This window comes from Gallus gallus, chromosome 1 (assembly GCF_016699485.2).
Source record: "Gallus gallus isolate bGalGal1 chromosome 1, bGalGal1.mat.broiler.GRCg7b, whole genome shotgun sequence".
Classification (NCBI taxonomy): Eukaryota; Metazoa; Chordata; class Aves; order Galliformes; family Phasianidae; genus Gallus; species Gallus gallus.
The window spans coordinates 166113800-166136010 of NC_052532.1; the positions used below are offsets into that span (position 1 = coordinate 166113800).

At 41.0% G+C, this 22211-nt stretch overlaps 1 protein-coding gene across 4 annotated transcripts in view; it reads left to right on the plus strand.

Moving 5' to 3' along the window:
• DGKH (diacylglycerol kinase eta) overlaps positions 1-22211 on the plus strand; it is a 172343-nt gene that overhangs the window by 16577 nt on the left and 133555 nt on the right. Inside the window, exon 1 of one of the 4 annotated variants that reach the window (XM_040657552.2) lies at positions 13197-13329. The exons of the other annotated variants lie outside the window; for them this stretch is intronic. The gene's annotated coding sequence lies outside the window, so the exon portion shown is untranslated. Of the gene's footprint in view, positions 1-13196; positions 13330-22211 lie in introns of those variants that run through there. 4 annotated transcript variants of the gene reach the window in all.

Here is a 22211-nt window from a genome sequence, read left to right on the forward strand (position 1 = left end):
CTGTGATAAACCTGTGTCCCTGGGAGGCTGCCTCACAGCGAGCAGTTGGAAACGAGTGGGAAATTTTGTATTTTCCTATTGAAGTTAAAAAAAAAAAAAACCCAAACCCTGCAGCCAGGGAAAGAGGTAAATGAGCTTCTGCTGGGTTTTATGCTAAGGATGATTATACCTTTTCTTTGAAATACACACTGGGGTTATTTATAGCTCATCCGCAGTTGAAATTACCATGCGTAGGTGTGAGAGACTATAGAAAGGGGCTTTTTGTTTGTAAAAAGGGGGATTGGTATTTATTTATTATTTATGGGGATTGGTACAGAAGCGTAATTATTTGGGTTGGGAAGGACATCTGGAGTGCCACCTCCATGCTTAGAGAAGGGACGCTTTCGAAGCAACATAAGGTTGCTCAGAGCCATTATTTGCAAATAATGTTTTACACATCACCAGAATGTGTCTGGCTCCTGATACATTTTATATTAGGTATTCTCTGTTTTCTTCATACACAACCTTAAGGATAACCCGCGTCTTCTTTTCAATGGTACAAGTTTAGGAAAGACTGTAGGAGGTAAAAAGCACCTTTACTTCCTTCTTTCCTTTGCTTTATAGCATGAAACAGGAGGGATGTTCTGTCTGTTGTGTAAGGTGCCAGAGTACACTTAGCGTACCTAATTGGGAGTGCTTTAAATAGCTTTCTGTTTGCATTACAGATAAGTGTGTGAATGCAGATCAGTGGTATGGAATCATGTAATGTCCTGTCAAGTTCTAAAACCTTTCTCCTCTCTCTAAACCTCTCTGGACAGATTTCTGTCTATTTTAGTGCTATTTTAGCGCTGGCTGATTTGCCATAAGACTGATTCAAATTAAAATGTGAGTGGACACTCCTGGGAGCTGGGAACTAAACTGCTTTATGACAAAAGGAAATGACAAAAACTGAAGTTATTTCTATGTTGTTGTTCTGCATCACTTTGGATGACCCAGGTTTTGACCAAGGGGCAGAACAGTGCCACTGAGGGTGGCTGGTTTCATGCTGCATCATCTCTACAGTTCCTCTCATATCACGGTTCTACCAACAGAGGTGTCTGTGCACCTCTTGCAGGTGCTGAAGGGTGACTCAGAGATCACGAGTGTGACACAGAATAGGACCCATCAGAGACAGCAAAGAGATGCTTGGTGTGGAGCCTTGGTGACAGTAGGCTTTCTGACCCTTTTTGTGTCCTGGGTATACTTTGTGTTTTCTCTCTGCTAAACATTCTGTGGTTCTATAACATAAAACATCTCTGATATGTAGTTTAGCAGCAAGGCTGTCTGTCTCCTCTTTGAGCCTCAACTTGATCCTCCCTTATACTTGACCTTGAACCACTTAAACTTTGTGGGTCTTGAGTTGTTAATACCACTAATCAGTCATGCTAAGACATACGGTTATGGAAGAATACCAATGTCAGCTCTTCTCCCCAAGGTGTTAAGCAAGACTCAACTTCTGATTCTTAGTGTGCATGATTTTGTAGTGTACGAAAAAACATTTATGTTTGCTTTCATTGGAGAGGTATGCAATGTAGTTTATAGAAAAATGAACTATACTAACCTCTATGACAAAACTAATACATAATATCCACAGAAAAAAAATAGTTGTTGATCGTGCTGAATATAATGATGGCCTTTGTTTTAATTGCAAAATTACCTTAATTTTTTAATGGAGAGGTTGAAAATTCTGAGCAGTATCTTGTTGAATTGTATAATAGCCTGAGGTTTTCTTTCCTTTATCATAGAATGGCAGAACTGTAGGGGTTGTATGGAACCATCTAGTCCAACCCCTTGCTAAAGCAGGTTCCCTAGAATAGGTTACACTGGAAGCGTGACTGAATCTGCACTTAATTTTTACCGTAGCAAGTGGGGCTTATAGTGAAAATTTCTGTGGATTCTATATGAAAATGTTTACGATATGTGTGAGAACTGCTCCAAAAGTAATGCTTCTTATTTAATTATGGTTGGCCCGTGATGTCAGAGGCAGATGTCGGTGGTACAGCAGTAGAGGTCGAACCTTCCCGCCAGTATCCCATTACGTTTTGTTGCTGTGTGACAGATGGCAGCAGAGGGAGAGTCGGACAGAAGTGCATCTGACATGGAAATGTGGATGAAGCAAAGGTGTGACACTGAATTCCTCCATGCCAAAAACAATTGTATCCACTAACATCCATCAGTGCAGGTTTTGATGAGTATGACATGCAGGCTCTTGTTCTTCGTTGGTGAAAATGCATAGCTAACACTGGTGACTGTGTTGAAAAACAGTGTTTTATGTCTGAGAGTTCACTCTATTAAATACTGTTATCATGCTCTTCGTACCTGTTGTATTTTCCATGGAAATAAATAGGAGGCATTACTTTCAGAGCAAACTATGTGTATCTCTGTGTATATATTGTATACATAATCAAGCACTGTGCGTAGCTTGACTGTTTTTCTCTTTGCAGATGTTTCTTTCAGGTTTAACATTTGAGAAGAGCAGTGCCAGGGTGAAGTCTGAAGTTCAGGCAGTTCCCTGACAAAGTTCAGAGTAGTGCCCATTATAGAAACACTGTTTATATTGCTCCAGTTAAGAACATCATAGCATGTCTATTACAACTTCTGCCTTTTATATGTTGGCTATAAAAACTAATTCTAAACTGAAACAAGAATGTAGTCTTGATGTTTTATTACTTAGAGTTAATATATGGTGAAAGGCCATTTGAGAGTATTCAGGAATAAGTACTGTTCCTGATTGCAGTCTCTCTTGGCAACCTAGGCTGGGTTCATTGCACACAGGCAAGTGGCTGCCGGAGCGTTGGTGGGAGGTTTTTGTCTTTGTTGTTATTTTCACAAGTTGCATAGAGAAGAGTACCATTTGAAATGTCAGCATCCTGGGATTTGGACAATGAGGTTGGATACGCTCAGCATTCCTGTGAAAGCTTCTGTGGTAGAGAATGGAGAATGGAGAGGGCAAGCAGCGTGATTCCTCAGTGTGATTTAAATGCAGTGTAATGTGTGGGACAGCTTCCTTCTGACACAAGATGAAAACATGGGTAGAAGATACTTCGCTGTTTGCATGCAAACTTGGGAACTGCATTTTGGGTGATGTCTTGGACACCTGGAACTGTCACATCACAGCAAATGCTTAACTTGACTGTCTCTTTCAGTGACCTGATAGTCTCTCTTTTTTTCTTTTTTGGCCTAAACATAGACATAATGTTGCTGATGAATTGATTATTTATTTATTTTCTTTTAGCTTTTAGGGTGTCTTCCCCTGTCATCATGGCCAACAGAAGCTTGAGTGGAAGCTCAGTGGAGGAGAGTGAGTGCATTGCATCAGTCAGGAAGGTGTAGTACTCCATCTACCTGAGCCAGATATAAAGAAATATGGAGTAACACTGGAGCAGGTGTGAGTGTGTGTGACTTAGTACTTTGTGCACTGTGCTTCCTACACACCTTGCCTTCTCAGTTCACACTCAGTTCAAACAAGAAACAGGATTTAAATGCTTGTAGATTGTGCTTGCTGCTGCACACGTGCCCCTAAAATTACCATGGGGCAACTTGGTCAGTAAGGTAATCTGAGAGCATTAGATCTGTAGCACCATATCAACTATTGCATGTAGTAGTGGCTTTTAACAGCTTTTCTCCCACAGATTTTTGTACGTGACTACTTGGTGGTGATGGGACAAGCTTAATTCCGTGGGTGGATCTTAAAAGGGAAGATGTTGCCTGGAGGGCATATTCAGCCTATGAAAGTGCTCGTCATTTTTCTACAATCTGTAGCTCCTGAGGCACTGAATTTTTATTTTTATTTTTTGCCTTACTTCTCCTCAGGTGGGTCCCTACCCATGAATTTGTGATGTTATTTCAGTTAAGAGTGTGTTTTTAATTGCTGTTATCTGAGCCTAAATAGTAAAAACATGACTGGCTGTCTTCTTAGAAATGCAGCCAACGCGTTCCCTTTTTATGGAGTGAAATGATGATTTCCGAAGCCTTTTGTGTCTTCTGAGGATAAGAATCTGTTCTAATTTCAGGACAGTTTTTTTTCTTGGTGCTAGACAGATGGGGAGGTGGGGTAGGCTAGTGGGAACAAAGGACTGGGATGTGGTTACCAGTATTGGGAACCCTTCTGTATGTATAAACTTTTAATTTCACAGGCATGTGTGTCTTCTGAAATAGGTATTCCCCTGCTGTAGTTACCTGTGAGGCTGATGAAGGTACCTGTGACATTATGTTATATTTTAAAGCCTATCTGTCAAGCTAGACAGGCCATGTTCTGCTCCCTCTCAGCACCACTTCCCAGAGTGATCTTGGGGATTCTTCAGAAAACATTTTAATTTCTGAGGAGAAAATTACAAGTCCTAGGCTGAGACAGGTACTAGAGAATGGATTGAACATTTGTTTAGAAAGGCTTTTAGTTTTCTCTTTAGTTGAGCTGTGTACTTCTGAGCTGTCGTGGCATGTCTGTGAGGTCTGGAGAGAAGGGGGGAATGGCCACAAATGAACTCTTTCAGTTTAAGTCATTTTCTGTTCTTGTGTGTTTTCTAAAATGACTGAATGGGTTCAAAGGACTTAAGTGTATCAGTGGACTTTGGGGCAGGGTATTGGGCCATAGTATCAATCTGATATGACAGAACAACGGTCAGCAGCTGTATTCTTGGCTGGGTTACATACAATTACCTATTGTGAAAGCATATTCCATATAGGAATCCTGGGCTGCATCAAAAGCAGCGTGGCCAGCAGGGCGAGAGAGTTGATCCTGCCCCCCTGCTCTGTGCTGGTAAGACTTCACCTGGAGTACTGCATCCAGATGTGGAGTCCTCAGTACAGGAGAGACATAGAAATGTTGGAGTGCATCCAGAGGAGGGCCACAAAAACGATCCAAGGGATGGAACACGTCTCCTACAAAGACAGGCTGAGAGGTGGAGCTGTTCATCCTGGAGAAGAGAAGGCTCCAGGGAGACCTGAGAGCAGCCTTTCAGTATCTAAAAGGAGGGCTGTAAGAAGGAAGGGGACAGACACTTTAGCAGGATCTGTTGTGACAGGACAAGGAGAAATATTTTCAAACTAAAAAAGGGGGGAGATTTGGACTGAATGTAGGGAAGAAGTTTCTTACAATAAGGGTGATGAGGCACAGGTTGCCCAGATAGGTGGTTGATTCCCCATCCCTGGAGACATTCAAGGCCAGGCCGGACCAGGCTCTGAGCACCTGATAGAGCTGTGGGTGTCTCTGTGCACTGTAGGGGAGTTCAACTAGATGACCTTTGAAGATCCCTTCCAACTCTAAGGATTCTATAATTCCATGAATTTGTGCTAAAGTGGGGTCTATGCTCTACTTGTCCACGTGTCAAACATGGGAGACCTCTTGTACTTTGGAAAAACAATAGAAATATTGGGGTGTAATTATATGTTCTGAGCTTTCCTTTTCACAGTGTGTACTTCAGAAGTACTTTATCAGAAAACTACATGCAACATGCCTCTTCCTGTGAGGTGTTTTCTTTCTTTCTTTCTTTTTTTTTGTTTTTTTTCCTTCTGTGTCAGCTTTATTTTCAGTTGTTATACTGATGACATGTCTGTCTGGAAGATGGTGGTGCTGCATAGAGATGCCCTCACCAGCCCCAAATGAGCTTGCTTGCCTTCTGGTTCCAGCATAGCCATGTTTTGCTTTGTTCCCAAAGGAGCTAATTAGCTGGGGTGTTACATCATGCTACAGTGGTTATCTTGCTTCCAGTTCCAATGTACTTCATTTAGCGATAGCTCACATATCTCTGCAAAACACTGCATTGTATTGTTCAGGCCTGTCCCAAAATACGAGGAGAGATTTATGGCAGGGAGCTCAATCCTACTTCCTTATTTCTTCGTTCTTTGCACTGTGGTGAATTAGCTCCTCAGTTTGGGATGGTTTCTTTCATTCTGCTGAAGATCCCTTTTTGCACAGAGGGAGCAACTCTTCTCTCTCTTTTCCTTTTTGTCTCTGTGTGGCTCATCACTAAACTCACCACTCTGCACCTGGAACAGCCCTCACTGCTTCACCTGCTCATGGTAATGGTGAGCCTAGGAGCAGCCTGCCGAGTTCTGTGAGCTTATGTAGTAGCATGATGTTTGAAGGGCTGTGTAAGAGGAGAGGGGGAGTTGTATGCTTCCTCTGGTAAAGGAGAGTCCAAAACCTTGCTTCTGCTCTCTGTACGGACATTGTTTGCTTTTTCTCACCTGAATGGTGCAGTGAAATACGGCTAGCAGTGTTGTACCTGCATGCATTCGAACTCCAGGAGAATCTTGGTTGCTGTCTTCCCATAAGGACCTAGGTTAGAGGATACAGAAAATGGCATGAGGAAGAACTGTCTCATGTTTTCAACACCTTCATTTTTTCCCAGTGAAGAGTTACGTAAAGCTAAAGCAGAAAGAGATTGGATCTGCCCTAGTCCAAATAAAAATGCCTACACGGTGAGGTGGTCTAATCGGGATCAGAGCTTCCCTGTTTCAGATTTTTCCAATGTGTGTTTGTTGCTTTCTTTATTTGTTTGGGTTTTTACATCGTTCATTGACCTAAGAAATGTAGTTATTGTAGTTAACAATACTGTTATAACGCGCTGACAAAACCCAGATAACTCGAAGTTGGGCTGACACTTGATCCTTTACTCATTACTATTGTTCCATAATATTTTTTCCTCCATGACATCATGAACTATGAAAGTGCCAACATTTTTTTTTTTTCAAGCTGCCTAGCCTTTTCTTCCTTCGTGCCATAACCTTTATGCTTAAAAATAACTTATTTTTCTTGGTGTTTAGTGCATGTTTTGAGAGGAAGCCGATCACCATGTGAGAATGTTTAACATCTGCAGTGGTTTTACCACCACGTATTCAAAGCAGTTGGCACATGCGTTTATCTGCAGGGGTACAGTGACATTTTTCTCAGCAGCTGTATCCATGACAACAACTGGGAATGTCCACGCTTCCTTTTAGTTTTCAGAAGGATATGAATTCTTACCTTCCTGGTGAAATGCCTGGAATAAAAAGCTGTGCAGTTTTAATCCAGCTGGTTTCCCTTCAGCCATTAAACAATGGACTCTCCCAAGTGCTTTAGTATCAAAGTGGCAAAAGAACAAAACTAAAATGTATGTATCCATGTGTACTGAGAGAAGAGTGAGTGAGCCTTTGTTTCATGGTCAGCTGCTACAACCAGTGTGAATTGTGCAAGTGTTTGACAAGTGAAGTGCTTGGGAAGTTCCTTTTATTTGCAGTGTTAACATCTGTACCGAGTACGTAATTTAAAGTGTTTAAATTCAGAGATGTAAGGAGTAGCATATTGTTATGAAATTCAATTCTGTAACACAACAAAACTGTTCTCCTCGTGAGCAGAAAGAAAGAAGTTACTCCTGAGTAGTGTGCTGCCCGTTTTCAAACATAGCGAATGGTGCATGTAGTGGTACAGTGGTACTGAAGCAATAGATGGGGCAGCTCTTTTGGATGCACTCAGCACCCAGAAGATCCAACGTGACTTACGTGTCTAAACTAGAGTCATTAATAATGCATGTTCTGGAAAACCAGGTGATACTTAAGGCGTTCTGTTAGGAATATAGCTGAAGTAAGAGCATGAAAAAAAGGGCCGAGGTGACTTTATTTTCTTTTGCACAGGGGTCTGAATTCAAGGATGAAGCCAATGTATGCATCCTGCCAATGTATAGGCTTCTAAAACCCAGCAGTTTCGTAGGAGCTGAGGTTTTGATGGCTGTGAAAATAGAAGTATGAGGCCTATTGCTTTGAGAGGGTTAATATCCATGTTAACGCCTCTTCTTCGTGCTCTGTTTTCGTACCTTGTGAGTAATTTCTGGACTTCCCAGAACATCCAGCTTCACTTCTTACTAGGTTTCAATGTAGGAAAAAAAAAACAACAAACAAACAAAAAAAACCCACTGACCCTAACAGATGATAGAAGTATTTAAACTGATTTATTCACAGTTAACTCTACAAGTTGTGTAGATTTTGTTCAGAGAAACACAAATGTGGGAAGTGGGATAAGAGATAGCTTTCTTACTATTTTCTGTCTTCTGCTGTCTTGGAAGGAGGAGAGAGGGGTCTTCGCACCTTTACTTTTGGAAAGGAAAACAGGGGAGCCATAGAAGTGATGGAAGGAGATTGAAGCAGACAGTTTTTAGAAGCCCAGAGCAGGCTGAATTGAGGAAAGCCCTGGGAATTGCCAGTCTGCAAGGAAGAGTTCAAAGAAGGGACTTGGTAGTTCCAGGGGTAACCAGGGAGAGTTTGCATGCAGTTGTTAAATATTTCACTTGTTGATAGATGTTTTACATCCCTGGAGGCATTCAAGACCAGGCTGGATGTGGCTCTGGGCAGCCTGGTCTAGTGGTTGGTGACCCTGCCTATGTCAGAGGTTAAAACTAGATGATCTTTGAGGTCCTTTCCAACCCAGGACATTTTATGATTCACTTCGCAGTTTTGAATTTTTGCTACTGATAGCAGTGGTATAGATTATTATTTGTTGTCATAAAGTGTTAGCTGTAGGGTTGGAACTCTTTGTTGCCTTTTGTTGTGTGTAAATCAAGGGAAGGAGGATGGAGGCTGGCTGGCTGGTTCATGGCTTTGTCACGCCACACAACCTCAGTTTATAGCCGTGAAGGCTGAGATGAAAGACTTCACTGTTTCCAGACAAAAGGAAGCAGCTGTGACAGACTTGGGAGCTCCTAAGGACCACTTGGATCTCCTTCTAGAAAGAAATGCATTCTCCAAAACAAGAGTAGCGTGTCTGGAGCGGCTGTTACAGAGTCATTACACTGAAGAAGTGGATGGACAAAACGAGTTTGTCTGATGGCTTGTGAAGGATGCAAAAGGCAGGCTAGGAGCCTTTGGGATGATGAGCGGTAGCCAAATGTATATGTGTTTTGGAGTGGAATAAACAGAAGTCCCCTCTGCCCTGAGCTGCTCTACCAAAGGAAGATGAAATGGCCTCTTGCTGGGAAAGGTGTCAGGGTGGTTTCTGTTCTGTTTTGAACTCCCAAGCTCTCAGTGAGAGACCTCAGGGGATCTACCTTTGTGATTCCAATTCTGAAACTTTCATCCTTTCTCAGAAACAGCTTCTTTTGGGTTTGGTGAATGGAGTAAATGGGAGCGCTTGTTCTGAGCAAAATGCAAGCAATGATTTCAAACTGCAAAATCTGGGGAGTTCATGCAGGGTTAGAGAATTTTATACAAGCAGGAAGTGAGGAAAGCCTTAGCAACCAATAAAGATCACATCTATTCTATGTGTGCAACTACCTCTGAGAGAACTTTGATTTTACAAGCAAAGCTGGTAGAATTAGACATTTTATTGAGCCAGAGTAGGAACTTGCCATCCTGTTTCCAAGCTTATTTTCAGTTTCTGAAGCAGTTCTTTACCATGGGGTTTGTGAGGTGCTGGCAGTCCTGGTTATGCATCCACAGGCACCTCCTCCTACCGCTGCCTGGCATACACGTGCTTAACTGGAAGAAGAGGAAGGCCAAGCTCAGGAAGGTGAGCCCAGAGAACAGCTTTTGGGTACAGCCCCATTGTCTGGGTTTGCTCTCACTGTTTTGCTCTGTTTGCTGGTTCTAGGTGGCACGGCTGGAGGGGTCACCTTCCCTTGCCCCCAGCAAGGGGAGGGGGGTGAATTGATGGGCAGCACCTGCCACAGTGTGTCAGCAGGACTCAGCTGGCATCTGTTGCGGCAGCCCTGCACCTGTTAATGGCATCTGTCAGCCAACCTTCCACAGTGTCAGAAAATAATGACTCCAGGAGCAGCAGCCTGCTCACAATTGGTATTTTATTGCCGTGTCCTGCCTTAGTGCCCTGCTCCCATTGCAGGGTTGCTGGGAACATCACTCTCGCTTCTCTTTCACAGCTTTTTTTTTTCTTTTTTCTTTTTTAGTTTTAATTTTGTTGCATCATCTCACTGTGAGTGATGTTTGGTTTATGCTGAATGCATACCTGATGTAACTACTCATTTGAGTGCTCGGTCTCTCTGCCAATAAACAATATACCTTGGCAGCGCTGAGCACTTTTTTCCAGTGAACATGTCAATAGTTGTGGAGGGTGGATGGAAATAAAAACCTCATGTATGATCTCAAAATAAGATGCATGTTTTTAACAGTTGCACCACATTTGTTTGTCACACGTTGCAACTGTTAGGTGCAGCGGTTTTATCAAAGCCAGTGTAGTAAGTTTTCTCTGAAAATGAAACCTGTATGCAGCCATAAGTTAGCAGCTCAATAAACTTCTTTGTTTTAAACCTCAGTGTTAGTTTGGTTGAATCAGTTTATCAATAGAACAGGCTATTGTGCTAGAAAGATCTGAAAGAGGGATAATTAACTCTGTTACTGATTCTGTCTGTCTGTCTTTTGTCTGACGGAGTCTGGAAGCAACTTAATGCAATATAAAGTATTTGAAATTTCATTATCTAAAATTGCTTTCCCTAATTCCATTCACTTTGCATGTTGCGACACTGAATTAGGGTGTATTCTGTTCATAGCTGCTAATGAACGACGTTCCATTTACCTGCTTACTCCTAGGCCTCTCTAATAAAGTCATGAACTAATAAACTTCAAAGCTGAGGTACAGCAGATGTATCTGGAATAGTGTCTGGTTATAATGGGCCCATCTTCATCTGTTGTGTTATAGACTACGTTGGAAGAGTCTAAACCAATTTATTTTTTGAGGAAAAGGCACCTTTTTTGACATCCGTATCATCTTCAAGCTGTGTCTTTCCATTCAGGTTAACATCATCCCCATGGTGTGTTCATACAACATCTCAAGAAATCTCTCAGTACTTTTAAATCTCACAATTTGATAAATTCAAGTATTAGTGTCTCATTACAGAATTGATATTCCTTTAGTCGTGCCTTACCTTCAAGAAACCTCTTCATGATGCAGGTAAATACAGATGATATCTGCCATCAGAAATACGTTCCACCGTGTTTGAATGTGACCGTAATGCTTTTTCAAGTGAAAATAGATTAAGTAGGAAAAGCAGTATGAAAAATTGATTAAAAAACCACTTTGTTCAACTAAACTGTTTTACCAAAAAAAATATGAAATAAACATAGCTGTCAGGGGAGACAGAGGGAAATTCAGCCTTCAGATAGCAAATATTGAACCTTTTCTTCATGAACTCTAAGAGGAGCATGTAAGATAGGATTAATTTCACTTTGTTTCACTGATATAATCTATCTTATCTGTGGATTAACAGAAAGAAAGAATGCTTCTACAGAACCATTTCTCCCATTTCCCCTCATCTTTTGTGTGTCCCTTTTCTTTTTTTCATCACTGTTATGTGGTCAGATTTTACTTTGCCTCTGTGATATCCGTACAGTGGGATTTTCTAACACTGAGCCTAATCATAGAATGGCCTGGGTTGAAAGGGACCACGAAAATTGTCTAGTTTCAACCCCCCTTCGATGTGCAGGGTGGCCAGCCACTAGACCAGGCTGCCCAGAGCCACATCCAGCCTGGCCTTGAATGTCTCCAGGGATGGGGCATCCACAACCTCCTTGGGCAACGATGGAGCAGTTTGGTGTCGATGCCAGAGATTTCTGTAGAGTGTTACTTCTTTCTTTCGCCTCTATCTTCTCAGTAATTCAGTTTTCTTCTGTGCATTAGCCATTCTTGGTTATGCTAGTTCTCTTCTACTGTAATGTACATAATTCATCTGGATAGGTTGAAGTGAGCTGCTGGGATCCCGAAGAGGCAATTGTGCTGGGGCTTGGCAGGGAGGGAGTTACAAGTCACAGCTAGCATTTAGGTCATCTGTGAGAAGCCGTACTAATTACCCTCAAAGAGTAGGTTAAATGAGAAACCTGAACAAGGTAGCAGTGTTTGGGTAACAGGAACAATTCACTCACAAATAACTTTCTCAGTGCTCCCGCTGATGATTTCACTCGCTGTTCAAGGCAAATCTAGGCTGCACAGATCTAATCTTTCCCATGCCCTTTTCCACTGCATGAAAATGACTTTCGATAGGGCAGTCCTACCAGTTTAAGACTGCTCTGTAGAAGTACGGAGTGTCAAGTGTTTTGTGATTGATTGTGTTAATATCTTTATGGAAACTATGAATCAAAATAGCATGGGAAATAGAATTGTATTTTAATTCACTGAGTCTTTTGGTGGATTGAATTTGGACTGGGCTTAGGAGCTCAGCTAACTTGTACAGTACTGGATATATTGTATAATGAGCATTTCAAAAGGATGCTTGCAAAACAGGAGAAATGCTTCTTGTAATGAGCACCTAAACATTTTAGCTAACTTCATAGATAAGTAAGTAGGTGATATGTGTAGATCAGGCATATTTCATGAGAACAAAGCAAGTGCAGCTCTGCTGGAATATAAACAACAGCTTCCACTTTATTAGAATGCTGCTTTAATGAGCTGCTACCTCAAAAGGATTAAAAAAAAAGAGTTGGAAGATGTTAATAAAAGTTTTTAGAGTGTGTAGACTAATCAGGGTGTCAACTGATGAGGTGTCCTTGTAAGGCAGGGGGCTTCGGCTTAGTGAAAGTTGCAGTATTGGCGCTTCTTTGTGTGTTTTTCTTGCTTACTCTCCCCCAAATCTCGTTACACTTTTTTCACACTCGGGCCTCCTGTGCCGCTGTATCCAACTCCCTTTATTTCTGCCTCTATCTCTATATTCAGAGCTCCTGCCTGCATCCCTGTGCTTTTCGTATTTCAGTCCTTAATTGACCCGTAGGAGTGAGGCCATTCCATGCAAGGACGCTTTTGTGGGAACACAGATTGTGCTGGAAGATGAGCATTTCCCTCTTTGTGCCTCCTATCTTCTAGCCCCTCTGTTTTCCCTGTATTCTTGGGAGGCAGTATGGCATGGAGGGGTGGAAGGAGTGGCTGCACTGTGCTTTGAGCCGTGCACTGCTGCAGCCTCCCATTGCTCTTCAGATTGAAAGCAACGGGTGCTGATAAGAAATGCAGATGTTTAAACATATCTTAAATAGCTTGAAATATTTTGAGTGCAGCTTCTTATTTACTTGTGGATGGGAATTTTCTTTTCCTTCAAAGTTTTGTGCTCATGGAACGTCCAAAACTGGAAGCTCAAAATATTGCTTTATATAGAAGCATTCCACTCCCAGCCCAGCTGTGCGCTTTAGCCAATCGGATGAATTCTTTCTATATTAGATTATGTTGGGAGTAATAAATATAACTGAGGGTAGTGGCATATAAAAACCTTGAGAGACGTAGGATCCACAGCACGTTACTGGAGATCTCGTGTTTAGCAGGTCTGTGAGGTTACTCCTGGCAAGCAGACTTGGGCTAGACCCTTGGTGTTGTAGAAGACATGGTTCTAGGGAATCAGTGAAGCAGTAAGTATTGCAAGGAAATTAAGAGTGGCATTGCAAGCGTGTATGTGGAAAAGCAGAGCTAATTTCAGTAGTATTAGTTATCTTCAGTAAACTTGTGCACTGAGCACTCTTTCTTCTGAAATAGATTTGTGTTATAATCATCAGTGTACTGGGGGAAGTCGGGTTGGTTGCAGTATTTCTTATATCTTCCCTGTCCTGCATCTGTGTGTGCTTTCTCTGCTGTTTCATTTCCATTTTAATTACAATTTTATTCATCTTCCGCTTCCATTCTTTGCAACGTATGTGGTTACCTGCAGCTGGTTTAATTTGATAATACGCAGTGGATACACGGATCTTCTGTGCAGCATTTGTCTTTTTAAATTTTCTTTAATTTGGGTTATACGGATTTCACTTACCTGAAACTGTATCTATTTCTCATAACATTTGCTCCTCAAGATCTTCATGCTCACTGACAATAACAAGGAGCTGAAGTATTGTTGTGCAGGAATTGAAACGGTGGCTTTGTGTTGCTGCTGGAGGTGCAAAAATATTATCCCAGGTTTGTTTTGATCCCCGTTGCTGTGAAGATGAAAATGATTAGTTATGAACGCACGGTGTAAAACACTGCATAATGAATGAGTCACTGCAATAGAAACACTCAGCAGTTTGTGGCTGCCTTCATACTAATTTTGTTAATAATAACGTCGATTTTGAAAGACACATTCTGTCAGAGCTGACTGATCAGCTTCCTCTTGAAGCTTTTTACTCGGAGATACTTCCAAAGTATCTGTCTTCTTACTTTACTGAAATAAGTACATACCTGGCACTGCAGGAACACAGGTGTTTAGAACCCATCAAGGAGGGCATTATATTGTGCTGCCGCATGCTTACCAGTGTGTGCTAGTAGATAAACTGGTATTTTATGCTGCTTTATTTCCAGAGCACAGAGAAGTGAGGCAATGTTTGCCTGCTGAACACGGCTGCTTTCTTCTTTTACTTCAGTTACTTGCAAAATGGCAACTTTTAGCGTTGCGTAGTATTAAACGATTTCATTTACTTGTTTTATTGATGTTTCTGTTATCATCTGTGTTGCGCTGTCTGCGTTGCTATGGAACAGAGGTGTGCTGTGGTAAGATCATCACCACAAAAATATCTTCTTTAAACTGTTCCTTTCATTGCATTGTTTTAATGAAAAGCTGTAAAATGCTAAAAATAAGTATGAAAAAATTCCAATCTTAGTCATGACTAAATGAGTTTCCAACTTCGGTATTATAAAATGTAATGTAAAAATTTGGAGTCAGTAAGTATGCTCTCAAGTTGCTGGCAGCCGAGAAGTATTCCTACAGGAGAAAGAGGTTATTATATATTAGCATATCATGTTCTGTGTTATCATATAAATGGTGTGACTGATTTCTCCAAGTCTGAGGTAGATTAAACACAAGGGTTGTCACGAAGCTGCCTAGGTGGTTAGGAACAATTGCCTTCCTAGGGTGTTTAGTGAACAGGCAGATAAAGGAAAGAAGAGGAAAAACCTGAAAGGAACCAGCCAAAAAAACCAGCCAAATGACCAAAAAAAAGGTCATTGGTAAACACACTGCATTACTTGCAGGAGAAGATTTGGGTTAATTCAAATTCAGAAATTATCAAAGTTACAAAAAACAGCAAACTGCACTGTATGAAAACGGAGCTCTTTTTTTCCCTTCCTGCTCCTGTGTTTGATATGTCTGTTCAAAATTTCCTGCTCCACTGTTGCTAACTAACCTGATTACGTGACTCGTTACCATGTTTGAAAATACATCTGGTTTTCCTTCTTCTCAGCTTGGTTGAGCAGAGTGCTTTAATCACAATGCTTTAATTTTTCCCTAAAGTGGACAGAGCTTTGTACAGCTGTTAAGAATTGCACCTTCCTCTGATTTGTAGTGAGATTTTCCAAGCTATTTTTTTTTCCCTGTGTTTCTATTGCGGTGTTTTGCACCCCAGGCTGCCACTGTGGTGAAACCATACTGATGCTATGCACCATTCATATCACCATTCATTGACGAAACTCCCTTAAGAAATGTACGGCTCCCATCAAGGTCCTTTTTCAGTGGCTCCTTGGTTTTGTGTTGCCATTTGCTCCTCTTAGTTATGCTGGTGTGAGATTTTTAAAGACATCTCAGCTGAAAATAACTATTTTCAAAATAAAAGAAGAATAATCTGACCTGAATAATTTCATTGATACAAGCTATAACTCATCAGCATAGCTGACGGGAGGGTACAATACAGAGCAGTGATCGGGATGAGTGGTACGGAAGGGGAGGGAGAGATAAGCATCTTAGGCTGAGTTGGCATGCTGAAGCCAACCTGCTGTGAAAGTTTCCTGCCTTGGCAGGAGAAAGAAGAAGATGCCTCTGAAGGCCTCCAGAGGGAGATACTACCCACCTAAGTTTAGGTACCTCAAATTTGAAGGGAATTCAGAATAAAGTTTATAATACAAGCAGGATTGCCATTGAATTTTATAGCAGTTGCTACAGCTCTATCATTTAAAGGAAAAAAAAAAGGTGTCTAAAATTAAGTGAATCAACTTCCTATGAAAAATTGGCATAAGGTACCATGTCCTAAAAATGAAATAAGAATATCTAGTTCAACAGTATGATGCTGTATTTCACCGCTCCTCAAACTTAGATATTCCTATTTATAAACTCCAAATTCCATGTCCCTAAATGTATGCAAAACAGGGAATATGTTTTATTTTTTATCTGCGCAGCTCTGTGTCGATATCCAGATTGCTATTTAAGGAAATAAACTGTAAAGTAAGGCAAAACAGCTAAAAATAGGAACGACTAACTAATACACGCTCATCCAAATAGAACATGTGGAAAACTTCCGTTGAGCATGCTAGAGATTAATTTTACTTAAAAAAAAAAAAAAAAAAAAAAGAAGAAGAAGTTAAATTGGGGATAAACGCAGCCTTTTCACTGAGGAGGGGAGCGACGTCAGACTGTTCGTCCTAAAACTAGAAAGGAAATCAGGAAGGGAAAAGGGAGGTTTGTGCAGCCCGCATGGTGAGCTTGATCTGGCTCAAAACTGATCTGGGAGAGTTTGGGAAAACAAAAAGAAGTGAGAAAATAAAGTGCATGATGTTCCACTGGCGGATTTTGTAAGCCACGTTGGCTGTTTGTCTATAACTCTCTATAACTCCTGGCCTAGTAATGAAAGTGGAGGTTGGCGGCCCTGCCTGTGGCAGGGGGTTTGGAGCTTGATGATCTTTGAGGTCCCTTCCAACCCAAGCCATTCTATGATTCTATGATGAACTCTCCTTTTCATGATGTCTTAGCCCAAAGTGCGTAGCTCACGTAGTGTATCACCAGTTGAGTGACTGGGAATTTGGTATATTGGCATATGGGAAAGAACTTGGAGATTTCGCGATGCCTGTACAACTGTATCATCAGAACAAATACTTTATTTCCCCTTCTTAAGCTTTTTACACTATTTTTGATCCTTTTATTTTTCAGGTCTACGTATTTTCACCTATGTATAGCATTTTGGGGGGAGGGGGGGGCTGCTCATGTGAAGGAGTAATTTTGGGGTTATTCAGTCTAATTAGATATAGTCAGATCAGGAAATGATCAGTTTTGAAATGAGACTGTGGAACAGAGTAGGTGAAAGCGGACGAACGGTGTTAAAAAGGCAGGGACCTGCTTAGGGTGAGTAAGAGGGAAGAGGGGAAGGCACGAGCTGACCTAGCACCCTTGGTTATTGCAGCTGAGCGAGTGCTGACAGAAACACGGTGCACCAGGAAGTTACAAACTATTATTTGGAGAGCGTGAATTGTGTGGGAAGAGGAATAAAGTCCAATCTTTCTGCTTCATTTATTCCATGCACTGAGATCTCTACAAAGGCCCGGTTTAACTATTCTATCACTTGAGCAAGGGTGAGGTTAAAATTTCCATCAGAATAGTACAGTGTCTAGGCAGTGGTATAGATTACAATATCTTGAATTTTGTTGTTAATTTAATACATGATTTAATAAGCATGCCTCCTTATTTTGAATCTCTTGGCTGTATAAGCAGTTTTCATCACTAGGTTTGGTTCATTTTGTACTAGTACTGACAAGACAGTTTTTTATCACATCCTGATAGGCCAAACTCAAGACATTGATACCACCGATCAATAATAAATAATTAAAAAAAAAAAAAAAACAGGAGAGAAACTGCTTGGGTTAGAATTGAGAGTGTTTACTGTTTGTAATAAATGGGCTAAGTGGATGCTAGCAAGAAACAATAACTTGTAGGAAGTCAAGTCAGACACAGGGAGCTCCTGCTATTTGTTGTGATTACTCTGGTTTAATAATTGACTGTTTCCATGTTAATTCAGACAACAGATGTTAAGATGGGAGAAATAACCCATTGTTATGTTTTGCCGGTTCTCTTGCAGTTTTTTTTCCTCAGCATTTTTAAGTCCCAGTGCATCCAAACTACAGCAGATACAAAGAGCACAATAACACTACTAGATCAAATTCTCAGTTACAAAACACCACCATTAGCTATGGGTTTTTGCCGGTGATGAGCAAAAGACTGCATGCTGTGCTTGTAACTACTGAAATGCACCACACTGCCTGACTGTGCTCACATCCACTGTTCGGTTTCCATAAACCTTCAGCATGCACCAATGAACGTCAGTGGGTGCCATGTTTTACACATGGAGGAGTTCAGTGACACACCTGTGCTTCATATGCATTTCCCTGCCATCTATCACACGGCAACAAAATGTAATGGGATATTGTGAGAAGGTTCAACCTCTACTGCTGTGCTGCCGTCATCCGCTTCTGACATCATGGGCCAACTTAATAAAATAGGAGGCATTACTTATGGAACACCCTTTGTACAGTAGGCTGTTGTCTGCCCATGATGAGCAGTAGGAGTTCACTGTTGAAAGCCCATGGCAGGCAGAGTAAAAAACACACGTTTTCAAAAACCAGATGATTTCAAAGGATAAGTTGGGTAGTATGATGCAATGGGATCATCTGAGAGTTGGATTTTCTTTGACCAAATTTGAGAAAAATACTTTGAGTACACACACACACGCACATGTTCGTATATACAAAATATGTATACAAATCTATGTGTAGGCTGCTGTGTGGCCTCCCCTCAGCCTCCTCTGCTCCGGGCTGAACAAACCAGAGGGCCTCAGCCACTCCTGTACTTCTTCCCTTTCAGACTTTCCTTTGTATCCCTCCTTTGTGGCCCTTTTTTGGACACATATGAATACATATATAGCTGTAAATGCTACATATATGTATCTCATATAGAAATTCTTAGTGATTTTGGACAGTTTCCTCTTCAGGAGAGCATACGCAGTTGGAGATTTCACTTTGTGTTTTCCCCATTCCTCCTTTTCACCCCCAAAGCCACTGAAGTGAATCAACATGCAGTGGAAACTCTGTTTTATTTCAAGGAGGAGAAAATTGTTTGGACATTAACGTTGGTTTTAAAGACCACGTGTTCCCTGAAGGTTGTAAACAGCCATGTAATTGGTGGATGGAGCTGGCTGCTTTCTATCAATACTCTGTTAGTCACTCCAGCTGCTAGCTGGCAGTATCTTCTGCATCATAGTTGTTTTCTAATTATCCATTTCCAGCATCTTCTCATTTAATTTAATTTGTCTTTTTGTCTGTGTGGTTACTGCTGAGTTATTAGCGATATGGCTGTCCCCTAAGTTTCTTAGTTTTGCTTGGAGATGCATGTATTTTGGTCATTATTCTTCTACTTAGTAACCACTCCTACCCCCCATTCTATTTTTATTTTATTTATCTTATTTGTGTGTAGGGATATATCTAGTTGTGGTAGTATGAGAGCATAGGGTTAACTCTTCCCTTGAGTCTGGTAGGGAAAGTGTAAACAGAATCATGGACCTAAGCGATGTTACTGTGAGAAGTGTGATGTTATTAATTCAACAGGAGGCCACATTAAAACCACTGAAGAGGTTCTGAGAGCAAATACCTTTTCTTAAACAAACTGCGGATAAATGCCTATACAAGATTCAGTGAAGGGGTCAGTGGAATAATCAGGCTGTTAAGAGGACATTTCCTTTTTGTATAGCTACTTGATTAGGTATCTCAAACCATTTAATGGCATATGATTTTAGAAGCCTTTAATATAGTATATTTGACTGATTCTTAGTGCAGCGTTTCATAGTAATCCATCCAGCTTGGCTATTCTTAATAGTTTTGCGTTGTGCTTGCTTTCCATCTAAAATGCCTTTACCTCCGGCCCTCAGTCCTTTCCAACAATGGTTGTGTGTGAAGTTAAAAAACATGCAAAATGTGATCTGATGGCTGCAATCATTTGCTTTGGGGATTTTTTTTTTTAGATTGAAAATTGCTGATGATTTCTGTTGTACATTTCCCGTCATCTAATTTAATTGTGTTTTGCTCATAATTTACTGAACTGTTGCACTGATAATTTGTAGAGAGAAAAAAATAAAATCACTGTTTCATATGTGCATGCTTATGCTTGATTTTGGCGGTGCTCTGTTAGGAATTATAAGGCTTTAGCAGTAGTCAGAGGTGGTTCACCTTGCTTTTGCAACGTATATCTGACCTGTATTTGATTTGAGTTTCTGATGGAAAGCAAATGGAGTTATGCGATTCTTTGTTTAGCTTGTTGGAAGATCTTTATAAACTGAGTCTGCAATTAAGGCGTATTAGTCTTAAGTAAAAAAGAGTAGTATCTTTAATAACCATAAATCTTGAAATGATGTATTGCCCTATTATTTGTTTTTCAGTTTATTCCCTAATTTAAATTGAAATGTGTTGCTGGAATGTGACTTAAATTTCCTATATCTAGGAATTGAAATGTTTTCTTATCAGGTGGTGACACTACCTGAACCAGGCTTCAGCACACCTTAATACAAAAATTCAGGCATCAGTCCGTTTCCTCTGCTCCTTCAGCACAGGACATATGCCAAAGCCTGTAGAAAACAAACTAAAAACCAAACTTTTACATCTCCCTTAACGTTCTCTCTTTTGTATAGAAGGAAAACCAGCTCATCAAAAAGAGACGAGTTCAGCATTAAGTTTCTTCTCTGAAAAGGGGTGGTCAGGCACTGGAATGGGCTGCCCAGAGAGGTGGTGAAGTCACCGACCCTGGTGGTGTTCAAAGAGCATTTGGAGGTTGTGTTGAGGGACATGGTTTAGCGAGAACCATTGGTGAAGGGCAAATGGTTGGACTGGGTGATCCTGTGGGTCTTTTCCAACCTTAGCGATTCTATGATCCTATGATTCTACGATTGTTATTAATTAGCAGGTCTTAATTAAAGTGAATTTTGTTCCTGTTCAGCCTCCTGTCTCAGTGACTTTTTTAAACGTAGGGCTATACTGTTAGTTATCTTCATTTTTTGCAGTGGAAATGGGTTGACAGCAGTATTTGTTACTAAGTACAGTGATTACTTGAGGAGAGCTCTGGTTAATATGGTATCTACACATAATGCCGTGTGTCTCACGTTCTGCCCAGAATCACTGGGACCCACAATCTCAGTTCTAATTCATCGGATTTGTAGATATTTAACAGCTCTGAAAATGTGTGTTCTGTTACCTGAATTTACTATTGAAAAAAATGAATTGAACAGAATTAGGGACACCTGAAATGTTCACTGTAGATCTCCTCATGTTAGAATTTTCATCTGGTCTTTTATGCTACATTTATATCAGCACCAAATTCTTCAACCTAAAAGATGGTAGCATCTGCAAGGAAAGCCACCCATATAATATTAACGTTATATGTTATAAGTCTAGTTGTTGGCAACCCTGCACATAGCAGGGGAGTTGAAACTGGATGATCATTGTGGTCCTTTTCAACCCAGGCCATTCTATGATTCTATGATTCTATGATTCTATGATTCTAACGTTACTTTTTTCTTTAGAAAAAGTACATGTTTAAATTGCTGAAATAATCTGTTTAAACAGGCTTATTTTTAAAAATTCATTGCTGCTCACTGATGATCAGTGATCACTTTGCATGTTATGCTTCTGATGTGTGTTTTTTTTCTAAGTGTCAAATTGAAGCTGGGTAGAGGAGCTGCGTGTAGATACAGAGAGATATAAAAATGCAAATTCTAGAATGATAGAGAAGCTATTTTTAAAGCATTTCTTTAACGTTTCAGTGACTGACTTTGAGGAACAAACACATCATTTTTAGACATCCTGCTCGATGCAGCTTTTCTAAGTGAGCTGCACTGTGACCCTTTTTGTGCATCTGCTCATTGCTCGTGCGTGCTGACTGTCCACATACCTTCTCTGTACAGCACGCAACCGTATTTCTAGGCTGTGAGGATGTGTGAAGGCTGATGTATTTCATAAACCTGCCTGAAGTGATCTGGAGCATGAGATTAAAGGCTGAGTGTCTCTGACTGGAGTAGCATTTGACTTTCTTGGCTTCATTAGATGTATGACTGAAGATTTTTACATTTTGAAAAGAGTTTAAAATTGCACTGCTTTAAATAGTCGATCCATCAGCTTACTTGTTCTGCCTGTGTCATATTTCTAATGAAGAAAAGGCACAAGCCACTAAGATGATGAGAGGGCTGGAGCACCTCTCCTGTGAAGAAATGTTGAGGGAACTGGGCTTGTTTAGCTCGGAGAAGAGAAGGCTCCGGGGAGATCTCATTGTGGCCTTCCAGTACTTGAAGGGAGCATATAAAAAGGAGGGGGAACAGCTGTTTACGAGGCTGGATAGTGACAGGACAAGGGGGAATGGCTTTAAACTGAGACAGGGGAGGTTTAGGTTAGATATTAGGAGGAAGTTTTTCTCACAGAGGGTGGTGACGCACTGGAACAGGTTGCCCAAGGAGGCTGTGGATGCCCCATCCCTGGAGGCATTCAAGGCCAGGCTGGATGTGGCTCTGGGCAGCCTGGTCTGGTGGTT